This window comes from Macaca thibetana, chromosome Y (assembly GCF_024542745.1).
Source record: "Macaca thibetana thibetana isolate TM-01 chromosome Y, ASM2454274v1, whole genome shotgun sequence".
NCBI classification, from domain to species: domain Eukaryota; kingdom Metazoa; phylum Chordata; class Mammalia; order Primates; family Cercopithecidae; genus Macaca; species Macaca thibetana.
This window is the reverse complement of record NC_065599.1, coordinates 8361727-8382343: the sequence shown is the minus strand read 5'-3', so window position 1 is coordinate 8382343 and position 20617 is coordinate 8361727. Positions and strand designations below refer to the sequence as shown.

At 37.4% G+C, this 20617-nt stretch overlaps 1 protein-coding gene across 5 annotated transcripts in view; it reads left to right on the top strand.

Moving 5' to 3' along the window:
* The window catches only part of LOC126947191 (thymosin beta-4-like), a 196830-nt gene that overhangs the window by 163246 nt on the left and 12967 nt on the right, over window positions 1-20617 (top strand). Inside the window, exon 1 of one of the 5 annotated variants that reach the window (XR_007722959.1) lies at window positions 682-1082. The exons of the other annotated variants lie outside the window; for them this stretch is intronic. The gene's annotated coding sequence lies outside the window, so the exon portion shown is untranslated. Of the gene's footprint in view, window positions 1-681; window positions 1083-20617 lie in introns of those variants that run through there. 5 annotated transcript variants of the gene reach the window in all.

Below are 20617 nucleotides of genomic sequence, written 5' to 3'. Positions count from 1 at the left end.
TATATAATACCAACAAATATGTTAGCATTGTGAGAACTGTAAAGTTTTACGGAACTGCTGCTATTTTGATGAGTATTAATATATATGAAAAAATAGCCAGGGGCAATGACTCAAGCCTGTTATCCCACTGGCTTTGGGAGGCTGAGGCATGAGGATTGCTTGAGGCCAGGACTTGAGACCACCCTAAGCAACATAGCAATACCTCATCTCCAGGAAAAATAAAAATTAGCTAGGGATGGTAGTTTGTGATTTTAGTTCTACCTTCTTGGGAGGCTGAGGCAGGAGGATTGCCTGGGACTGGGATTTCAAGGCTGCAGAGAGCTACGTCTGCACCACTGCACTCCAGCCTGATGACAAAGTGCGACCTGGTCCATAAGAAAAAAGAGAAAAAAAATAGGGAGAGTGGCTTGTTATAAAATGAAAATATTTGTAATGTATACAATCCAAAAAGGGCCCTCAAGTTGCACTGGACAAGTTATTTATAATCAGTTTTTTGACAAACATCTTTGAACCATGGTGGAATATATGATCCATGAATGTGGGTGCATATACACAGTGTGTGTCTGTTCCATACAGTAAAAAATCATCACTCATGGATTATGTTCCTTTTAAATCAGCACAAAATGTCACTTTGATAGGAGAAAACCAATACATGCATTTTGTCAAATATTCAAGCAAAAGCTTGATGGGAAAAAAATGTAGAACTTCTTTTCAGATGTCTTGGAAATCAGACTTCATGTGTCTTTAATGGAATATTTTGAAAAAATTCTTCTCTGTCTTAGCCTCTCTTCCCAAGAACTATGAATGCTTGACCAGCTGTGACTTCTTCAAATACATCATATTGGTGAAGCAGGGGGACTATCCAGCTCCTGGGAAAGTCAATGGATTTGTAGCTGCCTGCGTTGAAAGCTGTGAAGTTGATAATGAGAGCTCTGGGGTAAAGAAATGTTTTGCAAATGAGTGTGGACACACCTGCCAAGTACCCAAGAAGACTCTGTACAAAGGCAAGGGGCAGCCTTGGGGGTGTGAAGAGACCTGCAGTGCCACAGAAATCTGTGTGTGCCCAGAGAAGGGTGTCCATTGTAGGTGTGAAAAGTCCAAAAAACATAAAACCTTAAGAAAATGTATTTTATATCGTATACACATATGTCTTAATATATTCACAGACCCATAGAGATAAGCCATATAAACTCGACTTGGGGCAGAACAAGTCGTTCAAATTAATTTTTTTTAATTTGATATATGTGACGGACAGCAACAATTCAGGAAGCTTTTTGTCTTTTTCTCCAGTCGGAGTGATTCAAGTAAGCTCTACTGGGTACATTGGAATAATAAATTGATTTAAATCCTTGGAAAATAGGCTGGGAGATGAGGCAGAGTTGAAAAATGCACTATAAATATAATGGTATTGTGCTTTTTCTGCTGATATAATCCAAGAACATTAGTGTCATTGTACACATCTTAAATATTTTGATTAGTACCTTGAGACTCTAGACAATGGAGTTCAATTTATCAAACAGCTTAGCAGATGCAAGCCGTTTCTATAGCACTTAGCTCCTTAATATCAAGTGCTACTTGTCATTTTCTGTAAATGGGACTAAGCTCTTTCCATCCCCTACTCCCCCCGAGATGAAGTCTTGCTCTGTCACCCAGGCTGGAGTGCACTGGTATGATCTCAGCTCACTGTAAGCTGTGCCTCCCAGGTTCAAGTGATTCTCCTGCCTCAGCGTCCCAAGAAGCTGGGACTACAGGCACCTGCCATCATGCTCAGCTAATTTGTTGTATTTTTAGTGGAGATGGGGTTTCACCGTGTTAGCCAGGATGGTCTCGATCTCCTGACCTTGTGATTGAACTACCTTGGCCTCCTGAAGTGCTGAGATTACAGGTGTGAGCCACTGCACCAGCCTAAGCTCTTTTTTTTCTAGTTGAGATGGGGTCTTTCTGTGTCACTCAGGCTAGAGTGCAGGGTGCAGTAGCACAATCTCAGCACACTGCAGCCTCCCCATCCCAGGTTCAAGAGATTCTCCTGCCTCAGCCTCCCAAGTAGTTGGGACTACAGGCATGCCTCACCACGCCCAGCTAATATGTGTATTTTTTTTTTCTTTTTTCTCAGTAGAGACAGGGTTTCACGATGTTAGCCAGGCTTGTCTTGAACTCTTGACCTCAAGTGATCTGCCACCTCAGTCTCCTAAAGTACTGGGATCACAGGCGTGAGCCACCACATCTGGCGAGGACTAAGGTCTTTTAAAAGCCACGCCCATTCCATTGTATTATATATAATATGGGATACCATCAAAATACACTATGACATATAACGTTTTGTTAATTTTTTGGGGTCTCGTTTAAGAGTAATATAGAAGCCGGGTGCAGTGGCACATGCCTGTAATCCCAGCACTTTGGGAGGCTGAGGTGGGTGGATTACCTGAGGTCAGGAGTTTGAGACCAGCCCGGCCAACATGGTGAAACACCATCTCTATTAAAAATAAAAAATTAGCTGGGTGTGGTGGCGTGCACCTGTAGTCTCAGCTGCTCGGGAGGCTGAGGCAGGAGAATCACTTGAACCCAGGAGGCAGAGGTTGCAGTGAGCTGAGATCACACTACTGCACTCCAACCTGAGTGACAGAGTGGGAATTGGGAATTAATGTCAAAAAAAAAAAAAAAAAAAAAAGAGTAATATAGAGCAGCATTCCCCAAACTATTTGGCAACAGGGACTGGTTTCTTGGAAGACAATTTTTCCTTGGTTGGGGGAGGGCGAAGGAGATGGTTTGGGATAATTGAAACACATTACATTTATTGTCCATTTTATTTCTATTATTATTATGTTGTAGTATGTAATAAAATAATTATACAGCTCACCATAATGTAGAATCAGTGGGGGCCCTGAGCTTGTTTTCCTGCAACTAAATGGTCCTATCTGGGGGTGATGGGAGACCATGATAGATCATCAGGCATTAGATTCTCATAAAGAGTGCACAACCTAGATCCCTTACATGTGCAATTCACAGTAGAGTTTGTGCTTCTGTAAGAATCTAAAGCTACAGATCATCTGACAGGAGGTTCATGTGATAATGTGAGTGATGAGGAGTGGCTGTCAATACAGATGAAGCTTTGTCCATCCACCCACCACTCATCTCCTGCTATAGGGACTGGTTCCTAACAGACCATAGACTGCTACCACTCAGTGGCCTGGGAGCTGGGTACCACTAATATAGAGTTAGTCAGTAGGAATATTCATTAAAGTACAGAGAGTAATAGATGTCTTTCCCTCTTTGTGTCTTTCACACACACATGCTGAATCCATATTTTTTCTAAATACTGATAGTTTTGTAAAAAATGTGTATAAAGCAGTATTCATTAATACCAGCTTTGAGTTATGTGTTGACTGCCTATTTTTGGAAGTCCATCTTACTCTAACATTCATACACATCTCTTAGAAGTTAGGTATCTGTCCAATCTTCCTTTACCTCCCACTTTGGAATATTCTTCTCTGAAATCTATGTAATTCATCCAGTTTTTTTTTCTTTACTATTGGAAACATGCCATGACTGCTATGTCTCACATTCAAAATAATCACTCCTTTTCTCTTCTTACCAAGTAATGTTTCTTTAATAGTTTTAAAGTTTTATTGTGTTCATGCCTCTTGTTTAAACTACAGCAAATCACTTTTGCAAAATTTTAAACCATATAGCTTCTAAAGGATCTTTTATTATGAAATCTTATTTGTTATTAAAGATTATGCTATGTATGAGTAGCATTCACAATAAAAAATAGGGTGCTTTTGGAATGCTCTTTTTAAAACCAGTTGTAAAACCTGTAGCATTTTAAAGAGATAATATAAATTAAAATATGCACATTTATAAAAGGATTGAAGAGTTAGTGTGAACTTCAGTTATGCCTGTTTCACTTGAAAATAAAGGGAATAGAAAGGGCCAGAATAAATGATTAAGTATGCAGACACTTTCAATGTAAAACTACATTTAACAAAACTGGATGGACTTTTGTTAAAGTACTAACGTCACTCTTCTACTACAAATTAGCTCCTAAATTAGATTTTTGTGGAGAGAGAGAGGGAATCAATGAGAGTCAATTACAAATAGAATAAACAGATTCTGTTGACCTGACAATGACTTTTGTGTAATGAAGATCGTCAAGTCAATAAATTGTTATTTTGCCAAAAATACATATATGTGCAGGTAGATATTTTTCTCTTGCTTTCTTCAGTAGTCTCTCAAGGAAGGCTGATCTTCATGTCCTGGGACCTTTGACAGTAGCTCTGAATATGTTAGTGTGTCTAAAAGCAGGGCAAATAGAGCCTGTAGCAATTCCTTCACCATCGTAGCTAATGAGCCGCTTGAAGTCCCTGTTGGCTTTCCCAACCTGGAGTCCAGCTGCTTCTTCACTCTCAGATGAGGAGAGGAGGACAGATATCCCCGAGCCCCAGGGAAAGTGTCTGTTCCAACCCATCGATTGGCTTTGCAAGGAGAAAACCATGTGCCTAGTCAGATAGCACAAAAATCAACCTTGCAATCTTAGGATACTTGTGATCACTGTCTTTCCTACCTCCAAGAGGCCTTATTGCCCCAAACAAACTAATGTGAAATAGATTGCCTCCCTCCGTCTCTCTCTGCTAGGTCTGTGTAATTGTTTTACTTGATAAGAATCGGAGTCATGGTGGGTTGAGATTAACTAGTCCTGCTCTCCGTTCACAGCTGCTGAAACTGAGGTTGCAGGCTATGCCTAAGTGATTTTGGTAGTAGGTAGCAGAAATAGATCTAACATCTGCTCCCACCTGGGCTAGCTCTCCTGTCATTTTTATTTTGAATCTGTGGAGCCCTAATGAAAACGCTCACTGAGCATCATTGAGTTATTATATAACTGGCCAACTAAGGCCTGATACAGTGGCTCATTCCTTTAATTCCGGCACTTCGTAAGGCTGAGGCAATAGCTCAAGAGTAGACTGAGGAAGATGGCAAGATATTCCCATCTCTGCCAAACATGATAAAATTAGACAGGCATGGTAGCTTGTGCCTATAGTCATAACTACTTGGCAGGCTGAGGTGGAAGGATCACTTGAGCACAGAAATTCAAGGTTATACTGAGCCATGATCATGCCACTGCACTCCAGTCTGGGCAACAGTGAGACCTTGTCCCAAAATGTATCTATATCTATTATGTATCTGCCTAACTAATAGGCCAACTAAAATATTTGTCAATATAGAGTATTTTTAATCTAACAAAATTACTACCTTATGAATCATTTTAGGCTAATGAATAATGTGGGATTGTTTTACATTTTAGAGCTGGCGTCTTTAAAACTAGTTACAGAATGTGCTATATGGAGAAACAAATTCTATGGGACAGATATTGAAAACCTGAAGTTCCTTATGAGCTTCTCATTCATTCATTAACATGTATTAAAGTGTTGTTGAATAGTGCTGTCTGGAGATCCAAAATAACATTTTCTTAACGTTTTCCCTGGTTTACACTTACTTGTTTGTTTGTTTGTTTGAGACGGAGTCTTGCTCTGTCACCCAGACTAGAGTGCAATGGCACTGTCTTGGCTCACTGCAACCTGTGCCTCTTGGGTTCAAGTGATTCTCCTGCCTCAGCCTTCCGAATAGCTGGGATTACAGGCACACACCAGCATACCTGGCTAATTTTTTGTATTTTTAGTAGAGCTGGGGTTTCACAATGTTAGCCAGGCTGGTCCCAAACTCCTAACCTTGTTATCTGCCCACCTCAACCTCTCAAATTGCTGGGATTACAAGCATGAGCCACCATGCCTGCACCCTGGTTTACCTTTAAAAGGGGCTACTGTCACAGAGATGGAGAAGTATTGACACATTTCACTTGAATACATGTTTATGGAGTGCCTACTATTTGCTGTCATCTGTAATGGGCATTGGGGTGCAAGGATCTATGTGACACCAGCCTCCACATGGCACAGTAGTTTATTACTGAGATTGTCATGAGCACAATACTCTGAGTGGGCAAATTGTTTTTCTAATATTTAAATAAATTGACATTTACCAACCTCTGTACATTTTATTACTTATTGAATTAATATTTAAAAATGTTTTTAAATTATAAAAACCCATACATACTTTCTGTTTAGTCTGCTGTGTTTGTCAAAGGGTAAATGGAAAGTACTGATTTTATAGCTTCAAGAGCTTTATATACTGGTCGCTTGGGTTTTTAAAATCAATGGCTATCTTGAAATGATGATCAACAAAATTCCCTATTATATATATGTGTGTGTATGTATGTGTGTGTATATATAAACATATATATATATATTTTTTTTTTGAAAGAGAGTCTCACTCTTGGTGTGCAGGCTGGAGGGCAATGGCACAATCTCAGCTCATTGCAACCTCTACCTCCCAGGTTCAAGTGATTCCCCTGCCTCAGCCTCCCAAGCAGCTGGAATTATAAGTGCATACCATCATACCTGTCTAATTTTTGTATTTTTAGTAGAGATGGGGTTTCACCATGTTGGCCAGGCTGGTCTTGAACTCCTGACCTCAGGTAATATGCTTGCCTTGGCTTCCCAGAGTTCTGGAATTATAGGCATGAGCCATCACACCTGGCCCCCTATTATATTTAAGCACTGAATTTGTGTTACGCTGTAAGAACCATGCTTAACTGATGCCTGGAAGTAAGTTAACCTTCATAGACTAGTATTATAGTTTAAAACAAACAACGGCGATCCTTTCTTTTACTTTTTAAATAAAATTATTAGCATCAAAATGAAGGCTCAGAAATATTAACATGATTGGAGATGCCTGCTGGTGCTAGTTCTATGAAATGCAAACCTTCATAGAGTCATAGAAAGTTTAAAAGGCTTATCTTCTACAGGTAGAATACAAATGAGTGCATTTGGGGGCACTTCCTTTTTCCTTTCTATTTCTATTTCCTTTCTAAGTCTATTTTATGGCTTGGTGAGACTGTTTTTCCTTCAAAGGGTTTATGTTTTACTATTTTGCTGCCAAGTCCCACTGCCTCCCTTGGCTTCTAACTGTGGCCAAAATGGTTGGGGCAGGGAGAGAGAATAGTTAAAAAATTTTACAAACATAAAGATTGAGACTAATTTGTGGCTTGCAGTTATGTATAGCTTCCTTTGATGTCAATCTGTTTATTTTCAAAGAGACCTGATCAAGAGTTTATTTAGTATTTCCACAAATAATCAATATGTAAAATATTTAAACTTCATTTGTATAAATAGATTCAGTTGTATAATGAATCCAGTTGTATAAGTGGCTTTATACAACTTCTCACAAATAAATTTTCAACTTCTGAATTAAGTGGTCCAATGCCTTAATATGTTATAAATACAAATTCTAGGTTCTAATTACCTTTATGAGAGATATCAAGTGGTGATTAAATCACTAGAACATTAGAGCTCGCTACATTTTTATATCATTTAGACTCATGATAAAAAAATTAATAGTAATAGTAAAATCTCACAATGAGTATGCAACTGAGGATTGCTTATCCTAATTGATTTTTCTATTCATATATTTTCAGCTTTTTGAAAAAGCATTGGCTTGCTGCTGTTGATTTCAGCAGAATATTTTTTTGCATTTTAAAGAAAAAAAAGTGGATGTTACTTATTACAGGTGCCATATAATAATGTCTGTAAATTTTTCAACAGAATAGTTTAGATTTCAGATGACTAATTTGTCCAAAAATAAAGAGAAAAATGCTGATCATTTACCTAATAGAAAATATATTGAGAAGAGATCCAGTTTACACATCTGGTTATGTAGTTGGGATGCTGATTCAGCCAGTGAGGACTGTGTGCACCAGAAGTGAGGACTGGAGGTCTTGAGGGGTGCTGAGCCCCATCTGCTCACAATTCCATCAGAGTGCCAGAGCTCATTCCAATCAAAGGAGCCAACTGACCTTAATTCAAAGCAGGTGGACCATTTCTTAACATGCATATTTCGGGATCATGCTTCATCATAATAAAAGAAATTTTTAACTGAAGAAATTTGAACAGACATCACCCTTGTGCTCAATACATTTGTTTTAGGCTGTTGGTCCTTAAGTGCTGTTCAAGATTAAAACCTTACTGCAAGGGGATTGGGCTGCTTGGGCTGGCTTCCGGTGAGTTCAGGTTTCTTCATAGGCTAGAGTATTTACTGTAGCTGTATTTACTCTAGAGGATTATACTCTAGAAAGCCAAAGAGCAAAGTAGATTCTAAAGTCTCAGAGAATGTGTTCTATTAGTTTGAAGAATCGGTCATCTCTTTTTTTTTTTACTACGCACCAAGGAATCAAGGAAATCATGAAATATTATCTGAGTCTACTCTCTCTCGTCTTATCCACATATCCGTTCTGTAGAACTATTTGTCTGCATCTGCCGGGCAACCTTCAATGCAAAAATGATAGTAAATGATCAGTTTTTTAAGATTAGTTTTCATCACTTTGAACAAATTTTAGTGGCTTTTTTCTTGACACAAAACATAGAGAGCTACTTCTATTAAAACCAATCATCAATTAACTTTGGGATTTCTATCCTATCAGGAATTGGTCTTTTATTTTTTTTTTGAGAAAGCCTATGGTCAATGCAATACAAATGTTCTGTCTTGTAAACATTTTGGTATTACTTTATTTTCTGGTATTTATTTTTGTAAAAAGCAGAGTGAATGTATGTGTGAGTAATAGGACCGTGCTGGAAAAGAGATCTGAGTTGCTTGAAACAATGTATGATAAATATGGCAGTACAAAATACCTATGATAAATCTTCACCCTTCCATTGGTGACTTTCAAGCAGAGTAGGGATTACCATTTTTGCAATGGTTTGCATAAATATTGCACAAGTCTCTTATTTCCGCAGATATATTCTTGAGTGAATAAGAAAGTGGGTTTTGCTATTTATTCAGCAAATATAGGCTGTGCAGAATGTTCTCTTCTGGGACATTGTGAGGTGTGGAAATGAAGGAAACATGGTTTTTGACCTGTGGGAGCTATGGCTTAATGGGAAAACAGGCATCATTACGTGACTTTGCTACAGCAAGAGGCAGTTAAATGCATGTCTTGACGGTTAGAGGTTCAGCATTGAATGGGGGCAAAAGAATAAAGCCTTTATTTCCAATTGAGAAATTTAGGGGAAGTGTCACAGAGTGGTGGCATTTTGTTTGAGCCTGGAAATATTCAGGAGTCTATAGTTAGAAAGCAGAAGGAAAGACATTTCAGAGTGAAAAAAAGTAAACACCACAAACAGTCCATGGTTTTATGAAGTACCTGGCAATGTGTTTCTAGGAACGCTGGGTTTATAGATAATATCTGTGACAAAAATTAAACAGATACTGGGAGATAGACTGACAAATAAAGTGGTAGCCAGTCATGAAGATAGATGCCTTGAAGGGGATGGCAAGATGTTTCTCTTCATTCTATAGAGAATAGGATACAATGAAAGAATTTGGGAAGCCAAAGGAGAGAACCTCACTTCTACTTCAGAAAAATAACCACAACGTACAAATAAGGGAACATTAGTAAAAGAGATTGAGGTGCAGGGAAGTAGGCTGAAAGGCTGTTGTGAAGGTCAGAACAAGGAGGGGAGTCAAGTTGAGCGAACTCCATGGACACACAATGATTTGAGGATTCTTGAAAATGTACTAAGCAGTAAGACAACTAAATGTTGTTAGCTGCAAGAACAAATCAATAAGATTCTAAGATCCCTTAGACATCCTAAAGAATAAAATTATCATAAAGATAGATAACCCAGGAGAAGTGACATATCTGGAACAGAGAAATTCAGCAAGCAGGTTGGAAAGATGGTCAGCAGCTTAGCCAGGGCTTAGGGATAGACTGGAGAAACATTTCCTTAGCAGAAATATGCTAATCATCTAAGTCAAGATACCCCCTTTGCTATGGTTATTCACTAAGAAGAAAAGTTTACGATACAAGCTTGAAAGAAATGCATGTGATGGCAGAATAGGAGTCAAAGATTGACTTGGTGAAGTTCCAGATCCAACAGGAAAGCTGAGGATCTTAGAAGAAAAATATCCAAGGGATTTGCATGTCTATCAAACCACCTCTTTCCCTCTCTATGTGGTCTTTTCTATTATGAAATGTAGAAAGAAGCAGAAATTTCAGAGAGAAACTTGAGATCAGATCGTAGCCCCGGGCAACTTATTTAATCTTCCTTAGACTCAAATATCTCCCATTCAGTATGTAGATAATTAATCTTTTACCCACTTCACAAATTCACAGTTAGGATCAGGTGAGAGAAATTTATTATAAACTAAAGTTTGCTACTCAGACATGACCCATCAGCAATAAAAAAGAATGCAGTTAAGTATGGCAAACATTTTCTCTAAAAAATATTTTTTAAAAATCAGTGGCTTTGACCACATATAAATATGCTTTTTAAAAATTATTTGACACCATCCATCTAAATCTTTGATGACTTTAAAATTTTCCTAAACAAGGCTTACCATGAATTAAGATCAAAATGAAAGAGCTGAAATTCAGCCATGCCACCAGCATGCATCAAATATTATTTGCATTTTGTGTTTGCACATTTTCCAGTTTCTTCTGCATTTAAACTTACAAAATAGAAGAAGAAATCAAGCATTGGTAACTAGCCTCTCAAATGAGTTTTCAGTGCTTTCAGCAAATGACCATCGTGTACAGAAAATTATGTTAATGGTAATTGGTGTTCTTGGTGTTGATGGCATTCACCATCATGGTGACATAGATTCTATCTCATTCAGTTAGTTTTGCATATTCTATTAGTATTACAAATTTCTTTACAAATTCACTTTCTGAAATGTCTGCTGTTTTGAACTGTGGTTCTTCAGTATATCAGTCACCAGACAACTTGCATGTACAGAAGGAGAGAAAGAAATTAGAATGATTAACTACTTTAAATTGAGATACCTGTGAGAAACTTTTGGAGCAGTGGACTCATTCATGCAAAATCCAAACATTATAAATTCATTATTTTCTGATTTTAAACCATTAAGACTATAGGGTAGTGCTTGAGCAGTCAATTGCAGAATCTAAAAGACTTGAGCTTTGAAAATCACTTTTAGGAGATTTCACATAAAGAGATTTCACTTTGCAGTGTTTTCCTTCCTTAAATGGAAAACTCCCCGAGAAAGAAGGAAGATCAAATCTGGAAACCATGTTATAATGACCTTAGAATGTATCAGTAGACACAGAGCTTGTGAAAAAGTGGGGGAAATGACTTGAAACCCTTTATAATGATCTCCTAGTGTGAATTCCATGTTAATCTCAAGTGAAACAACCTTGTAACATGATTTATTCATAAGAATGTGCTGAAATGATTGCTCTAGAGATTACTAAGGAATGAACCACTTGTTCAGATCAGGAACAGTCTATACTCTCTTTAAAAAAAAAAAAAAGAAGAAGAAGAAAAGTTAAAAGAAAAAGAAACAAACAGCTGAACAGAGTATCAGAAAACTTCAGAAGTGAAACGCTGTATGGAGAGGCCACTTTTTTGAAATGAAATCTCAGTTGTCATCAGATCAGATTCATCTCTTCCATACTTGTTCTTCCTCAACTTTTACTTCAATTTGAGTTACATGCAGATTGTTTTAATTGATACGGTCCTGTTTCAGGTGTCCCCCTGAAGCCCAGAGAAGAGTTACAATTTATAGAACTGTAGTCTGGACAGCTAGAGGTTAAATGGTCCTCCAAATTCAATATTTCTATTGAACCCATGATCTTTGTGGTACAAAGAAGGTGGAATTATAGAATCATCCTAGCGAAGATAATGCCACTCATTGGCAGATGGTGGCTCAGGTAAGAGCTTCAAATAGACTTTGATTTTCATCTTGGAGGTAGTGTCTGCTACATACCTATGCACATAAAATTAACTTGCTATGCCGCAAAATAGCTTGACTACAGAAATTACTTACTCAGATAAGGAATAAACAATATAAGGATGAGGTTCATAGATACAAACAAATATGCTCAGAAACTCAACCATTGGATTAATTTGTCCAAAATACACATAGAAGGGAGATAATTTTATAATCTGCTCACATGTATTTTCTCCAAGAACCACATTTCCCTCAGCCAAACTCAAAGCCAATTAGTGTAAGGAAATGAAACTTCATGAGGACTAATTTGACATTCAATCATCTAAATTCTTTCTCTTCTGTTTCTCCTGCATTTATTCCTTTATCCTACACAGACTTTAGGAGCATGGGATAAGATCTGTCTCACAAAATTACTTATTGGGACATAGCCAGCAGCCCATAAACCTTCACCAGTGATTTCTTCTTTGTCTTAGGAGTTATACCTGATGTAAATGACGAGTTGATGGGTGCAGCACACCAACAAGGCACAAGTATACATATGTAACAAACCTGCACGTTATGTACATGTACCCTACAACTTAAAGTATAATAATAATAAATAAATAAAAAAAAAAAAAAAAAACTGATACACCACTTTCATGGCAACACTCCCGGAATTTATCTGAACAGTACTTCTTCCTCTTCTGTCTTGTTGATGAGAAAAGGAAAATGTTTTTATTTTCTTTCTTTTAAGAGCCGTTAAATGCACAACCAGTTGCTACTCACCCCCTCCCACCACACACACACACACACACACACAAACACAAACACAAACACAAAAGAAACCCTACATGGATGTAAAAAGTAACAGACTCTGAATATGAAACTGTTTCATGAGTTTAGACAACTAAAATGCCTTCCCACATTTATGTCTATAGGAAAAAATTCTCACCTTAAGTTGATTAGGTCATTTTTTCCAACAACTAGATTCCTATATTTTTGTTAGCAAATGAAAAATAAATGTCAATATTTAGGTGTTTGCAAGAAGAATATTTTCTAAATAGCAATATCTCAAAGGAGTTAAGCACTAAAATGAAACAATGTAAGAACCCCAAAATAAGTAAGAAGTTTGATGTAAAACAACAATATTAAATTAGGGAAAAAAAACTGGTCAAATCAATTTAGTAATTCTATTCTATAGTTATTTTAGAAAAAAAATTGCTTCAATAAAACATTAAGCTACTCAGAATACAGCCTGAAATTCCGTTTGATTTACATGCCATACTTTCCTAAATCATGGTACAGATTCATTTGAAATTTCTCCAACTTACTTGAAGATTTATGAAAATAACTGACAATAAGATCATCTCTTTTACTCCAAAAGATTTTCGGAAAGAAGAAAGCTCCTTTATTATTGTTGTTGTTATTATTTTATCCTGTTAATGCTATATGTAATACCTCCTTGTCTGCTAAATACTGCGGAATACCACGCCGACGTTAAGCTTTTAAATTCACAGCTGAAACTCTAAATGATGAAGTTGAAGGTGTTTTCTCAGTTTGCCAAATCAGGTAGAAAGCCATATATAAGAATTTATATTCTTCCTTTGTTCTCAGAAATGTTCTTTTAGATATTGATGTAAACATGACAGTCGTTTTCATGTTCTTATAAGCTGAGGTTGTTATAAACTCAGTTTTTATAAATGGAAGTGTAGGAATGTTCAAATCCAATCCTGTTTCCCTAGTTTCATCCAAAGAGCAAGTTGAGTTTGGCACTTGGTGTAGATGAAGGCAAAGACTGTAGGTGGTTATTTCTTGGAATTCAAGGCAGAGCTTTTCAAGATTTTACTAATGCAAATAAAACACAGAACATTGTTGAAAGCAGGTATATTGTATGAAGACTATTAAAGTTATTTGATGTCTTAAAATTGTAGCTCTAGAAAGAGCAAACCCACTGATCTTCCCCAGTGTCACTTTTTTCTTTTGGGCATTTTATTGAACAAGTATATACTAACACATCTCACACTTCATGATCAAGACTGGTTCTTCAGAGTTGTTATGTGATTTACTCAAACGTTTTTTTAAACAGTGGCTCAGGTTATAATTTACTTGCAGAAATTGTTAGTGGTCTTTAAGCATGTGGGTTGTTATAGCTATTTTGACAATTATATTTGGCATGTGAATTAAAAGAATATTTTCTTTCAGTAACCTGAAGATGATTTCATCTTCTTGTCTGTAATGTAACAATGACTGCACTTAAATATTCTATACTGATTGAATCTCTCAAATGCCATAATTAATCACCGTATTTAAAAATAGCCCAAGCTCTTGTCATAAGGTTTTGACTTCAAGAGATGTTTAGTTCTTTGGGGTGAAATATCAGTGGTTCCTTAATCCCTGACAGCTCTCTTCATAACTGGACGTGATAAGCAGCGCTTATCAGAAGGAAGACAGGCTGAGTTGCCATGGCTGATAGGTTGGTATATTTTTCTAAACAGATCCAACCAACATATTGGAATAAAAAATGGCATGTTCCCTGTGCTCTGTGACATGTCCCCTCAGACGACAGATGAGCGAGTTCAACTGACTGACGTAAGACCCGGCTGATGGTACCAGTTTCGAGTGGCTGCTGTGAATGTGCATGGAACTTGAGGCTTCACTGCCCCCAGCAAACACTTCCATTCTTCCAAAGGTCAGCCCTCCTTTTCTTCCCAGACACAGAATACTATCCTTGCTCCCAGGCACACATAGAATGCAGATTCACTGTCTCTATGTTCATATTTATAGTTAGTCAACAGGTGGCTTTGCTGTTTTAGAGAATGGGACCAGATGTGTTTGAAGGTACCATGTACATTTATTGTTAAGGACAAAATTGGAATTTTACCTGCAGTGTATCATAGAAGATAACATAAGGGAGTTTTTTAAAACTTTGAAGTGGTGAGGGGTTTTCATGATCAACATCTGTTGAGTTTTTGGTTAAAGATATTTTGCATTAAGAAGTATTCAGTTGATTTTCAAAGAGAAAGACTGAATTTTAGCTATTCTAGGCAAAATAGCCTTTCTTGAAATTATTGTTAAATTGAGAGTGAATTTGACTCTTACCTTTGCTTCATAACATCTAGAATTTAAACCCCTCCCAAGTCATTTAATCATTGCTTTAATTTTGTTCAATTCTGACTGTGTTGATATTTTAAAATCTCTGTGGAAACAAATGAACAGTGTGCTACATTTGCGGTTAATCTGTGACGGTTGAAGCAGGTTTATTTTTCTAGTTGTGTCCACATGGCTGTGTACCTTCCAAATTTAGGTATCTGCTTGACTAATTATAAGGATATGGTTTCATAGATACATATTGGTTACCTTGTTCTCTTACTAATCACAATTTTTCTTCTTACATAGAAACTAATTTAAATTTATTTTATTTTAAATAAATTTATTGATTGTCACATTAATGAATAATGTAACCCTTTACACTTAAAAGCCTTTAAAAATGGAGGGGGAGCCTTTTTTTTCTTTTTTCTTCCTCCCAAGGAGGTAAATTCATGAACTAAGCAAACTTTAAAGTGAAATTGTAAATGAAGACATCAAACCATGTCTTAAGACTCTGTCTCCCACTGAAAATTTAATGAGGCAAGTGAAATAATTAATTGTGGGTTAGTAGGTAGTGATCAATAAAAAGTTTCAGAGTGCATCACCTTGAGTTTCATGGTTCAAATGTGATCCAGACATGTTGTGGTCAAAATGCGTTACCATCTGTGCAGTTGCCTGCAGGATTTGGGCTGCTGCTGTATGAACACGACTGCAAAATCAGACATCAGATGGAAGCAGTTCCCAGCCTCTACAGACAGATGCTGAATTAATCTCCTACAAGAATTGTGGTGGCACCTCTTGTGCAATGAAGGCGAGCAGGTGGTTTTGCTCCCATGATTCATTATAGGGCCTTGCTATCCTCAGGATCTGGGCAGAGGTCTTTTGACAGCCCCAGGGTCATGACAGTAGGAAGGCCAAGCTGTCCTGACACTTTCTGGTAATAATCTAGAATGGGAACTGTATCTCCCAAATTTAAGTGGACTTTTATTTATGGAAAATGCAACTATTGCAGTTATCATTAAAATGTTGTTCTGTCATGGTTACAAACACACCCAAAATTCACACTTCCATGTATCTCATCCTGAGGAACATTCCAAGCTTTAGTTCTTCAAATCTTACAAACCAAAAATGTCTGCACAAAATTAATGGAAGATTCCATTACATTTTAAATAAAGATGAATCCCAGAATGACAGGTTTAACATATCAGACAAAGGGTGGTAGACATTCCTTCTATGATCTCTAAAACCGACTTAATCACTAACAAAGTGGGGCCACATCTGTTTCTCATTCTCACCAAACGTTAAAAAGAGCCTTACTGGGAAAAATGCTTTAAAGAACTTTATTGAAATACAATTTTTATGTCATAAAATTCACTTATCTTTAAGTGTACAGTTCAGTGATTTTTAGTATTTACTGACCTGTGCAACCATCACCATCATCTAATTTCTGTTTTTTTTTTTTTTTGAGATCAACTCTCGCTCTCTCATCCAGGCTGGAGTGCAGTGGCACAATCTCAGCTCACTGCAAACTCCACCTCCTGGGTTAACGCCATTCTTCTGCCTCAGCCTCCTGAGTAGCTGGGACTATAGGTGTCTGCCACTACGCCTAGCTAATTTTTTGTATTTTTAGTAGGGACGGGTTTCATTGTGCTAGCCAGGGTGGTCTTGATCTCCTAACCTTGTTTTCTGCCTGCTTCGGCCACGGTCATCTAGTTTTAGAATGAGTCCATCATCCCAATAATATCCTTTAGAGCTTACTGGGAAAATTTAAAGGTAGAGGTAAAGTTAATTTTGTGTCTTTAGCTTTCTTTATTACCCATGAATCTGAACTGCAATCCTATGGAATGGGAAGTATCCTGCAGCTTGGTACTTGATCTATTTCTTAGAAAAAACTATTTTTTTTTTTAAAGGCCAAAAGCATAGCAGTCACAGTGATTGATAAATGATTACTCCCTTTGGGAAATAGGACCATCCCCTTAAGCACTGTTTTTCTCAATAGCCTCCTTTTAAGTAATGGGCAATGCTGCTCTTGCAGCAGTTTGTGGTAAAAGAGGCTTGCAGTCATTCTCCACTCTAAACATTTTCTGCAAGCCACCACAGATCCTCAGATCTGCCTTGATTCACCTTTCCCTGTGTTTCCCCTAATCAGCTCAGTTCTATCTTTAACTGAGAATAGTGTTAGCTTCCTAATCACATCCCCACTTCTGCCTCTTGGCTTCTGCCTTTCAGGCTTCTGGATTCCTGTTTCCTGATCCTAGTCACTCATTCCTGCTGTCCGATCCCCACTTCCAGATCCTGGGTTTCAGACCCTGGCCTCTCATCCCTGCTTACCGATTTCCACTTCTGGATCCCCTCCTTTTTAGTCCTCTCTCAACACAGCCACCTGAGTGATCCTACTAAAATCTGCGCCACTTCCCGTCAGTTTTTTGCTCAACGTGTCCCAGCAGCTTCCCCCACCTGACTCAGAGTAGAAGCCATGTTCTTTACAATGGATTTTAAGAGCCAGTTGACCCCCCTTTCTCCTTCCTCTTAGACTTCATTGCTACCCTCCCTGTTTTCCTGCTCAATGCACTAGGCACTTCTGCATTCTCTGAACACTTTATTCTTTCCCTTGCTTCAGGATATTAGCATTTACCTGGTCTTGGACTGGGGAAATGCTCTTCCTTCAGATTGTTGAAAGACTGGCTGGCTCACCTTCTTTATATAAATATCTCTTTTCCAGCAAAACCATCTTTAACCATGCTAGTTATATGCATAAACAAACAAGCAAACAAATCCACATTTCCCGTGTTGTATTTTTTGTTCTTATTTTCTGTTAAGACTGTCTACCTTGCCTTAGTATTTTCCTTATTCATCTTGTCCACGGTTTCTCCTTGCATCCAATCAGGATGAGCGTGCATGTCGGTTTCTAATAATAAGTAAAAAAGAAAACATAAGAGCAGATATGTTTTCTTTTTTACTTATTATTCCCACTGCTTAGAACAGTACCTGACACGTAATAGCTGCTCAACAAATCCTTGTTCAATATATGAGGAAATGAAACATGAGTAATAAAAACAGAAGGTAAAGGCAGAAAATTTTGTTGTTGTTGTTTCTATCTTTAAATTTTCTCAGTAAGGCATGAAGGATTGATCTTTTTGGGGTGATGGACTCATTCTAGAACCCAGTGATGGAGATGGCTATGCAACACAGTAAGTACTAAAAAGTCAATGAGCACTTAAGATGAGAGAATTTTATGGTGTGAAAATTACATATTTCAAAAATATTGTTAAAGACATTTTTTCCCAGCGAGGCTCTTTTCTATATTTGATGAGCCTCATTGAGGAAGGTAGGGAAAGAGGTGCCACCATCTTGTTAGTGAAGTGGTTAAGTCTCCTTTAGACATACATATCCTGGAGACAGTGTCTTCCACCATTTTATTGATTCATTAAACTCCTATCATTCTATGATGCACCTTTACTGAAAATGGAATCTACTATGAATTCAGTGTTTACATTTTTGGTTTATAAGAGTACAAGAACTAACACTTGGGATGCACCTCAAACTAAGACTTACAGAAATGTAAATTTTGAGTATTTGTCCACCTGAAGAGCTAGAACAACATATTAATTATGACTGCAATGACTGCTATGTTTCAAAAAATGGTGCATTTTCATCCAATAAATGCCCATTTATCCTGGTTTGCTCTAGACCTGAAACTGTGCCAGTCTTCCAGTGGTTTATAATTACTTTAAAAAAACAATGGCCACTTCCATTGTAGCAGTTGTGCAAAGCCTAAGCAATTTTCTATTGTATTTGATTTAGGTAGAGAGCCAGCTTTGACAACTTAAGGCTATGTCAAGGAATGGCGGAAGGGTTTTTTTTTGTTGTTGTTTGTTCATTTTCATTACTATAAATACCTCAGCAAATAAAAGTAAAATTAAACAGAATAAGAAAGATAAAATGAGTTCCATTTAGTTTAGACTCACTGCTTGGGATTCATGAGCTATAAAGCTGTTTCTCATGGAAAAGCCAGACTTCTTGTCCTTATCTTCATTGTAGTTTTTTTAAAATACAAAATTAGTATTTGTATTAGTACATTAGTAATGTACTAATTAGTACATTATTACAAATGTACATTAGTACATTTGCCAAAATAGATTGGGTACTATTTAATTTTTTCTTGACCCATTTATTTTCACGTAACTTAGACTTAACCCATCTGTTTTTATAGTAAATTCTAAGTTATTCATAGGCTGGTAAATTAGTTTCATGCTTTTCCTCTTCTTGGTGAATACCATTTCTGAATATTTTTATTGCTAACTCTTGCCTTTACCAGAAGAAATGCATGAATATAGAATGGACAAAATCATTAATTTTTGTAAGAGTATGCGATAACGGTTATATTTGTTTATTTAAATACTCTATACTGTATTTCCTCCTGGCACTTGAGAAGGGAAATTTGCTTCAAAACTAAAAATGAGTAATAGTTTAACAGATTAATGCCTAGTTCTCATTTCTACTTTTCATCTCTTTATTAAGAATGTGGGACTGCTTCCTTGTACCAAGTAAGTTACCTTCAAAGTACCTCCTGAGCCATCAATCCTGCTAGATCCTAGGGTCTACCTAAACTTTTCTATCCCATTCCATTTGGAACAAACAGCACAAATGCTCTGAGCACAAGGTGTTAGTGTGTCTGCATATTCCTACCTAAGTTGATATTTGCTGCCTTGAAACATAAGTCTGACAAAAAAAAGATTGCCACCAAAGTTAAGACACCTTCAGAATCTGATCCAAGTGAAGGCTTTGAGTGTGAGCAGTTTAGTTAAGAGGAGGTCTAGGAATGCGGTAGGTAAGAAGGGAAGCAGAGCAAGGTGTAGAAGTGTTGCAGGAATGAAGGAAGTCCAAAGAGACCACGGGGTGAAACAGAAGAATTTAATTGACTACAAGCAGACCCAGCGGATTAATATCCAAAAACTGAGGTCAGAGCAAAGATAGCATTTGACTTTTATACCTACTTCAAAAAGTGGCCAGCAGCTTGAAACAAGCTTACAGTGGCATGAAGTGTAGTGACATGAAAACAAGGATAAAGAGGCAGAACAAAGGCAGTTAATCAAATTATAATGGGTTCATAACTCAGGATTACATGTGACTCTTGCTATGCAGTCCAGATGGCTGTTACCTAGGCTTGCTCTAGTGCCTTGTATGGGTTTGTCTCATAGCCTTCACTACGGTGCCTAGATGGCTGCAGCCCAGGCCTGCTCAGTCATGTCTTACAGCCTTCTCTGTGCTGCTTAGGTAAAACAGAATACTTGAAGTTACTACTTAAACAAAACAGGAATCTATAAACTCATAAGTTTACTTATATCACAGGAGAAAGGAAAATTTGTTTTCTTCTCCATATGTTGAGGGAGTACTGGCAGAGTCTCCACAGCACATTCCTTTGAGCCCTGTCTTCTTTGACAATATTACTAAGACTTCGCTTGGGTCTGGGCTTTGCCTGTTACTGCTGTTGTGATAAGTCAGCCTAATATAGAAAACTTGTTTGTGGAGCACAAACACCTCAGAGCTCCTCGCTGAAGGGGGTTAATGGTCACTGTCTGCAGCTGTTCCTAGCAGATCTGGTTTGCATGCTGTCAGAGCTTGCTCTGAGTCCAGACACAGTGTTAGGTAATGAGGTACAGAGGTAATCCCTTTCTAGTTTCTTCTTTTTTTTTTTTTCCTTTCTCATTTCCCAAAATCTGACAAGCTTTACATTATTGCCCACTTCTTGGAA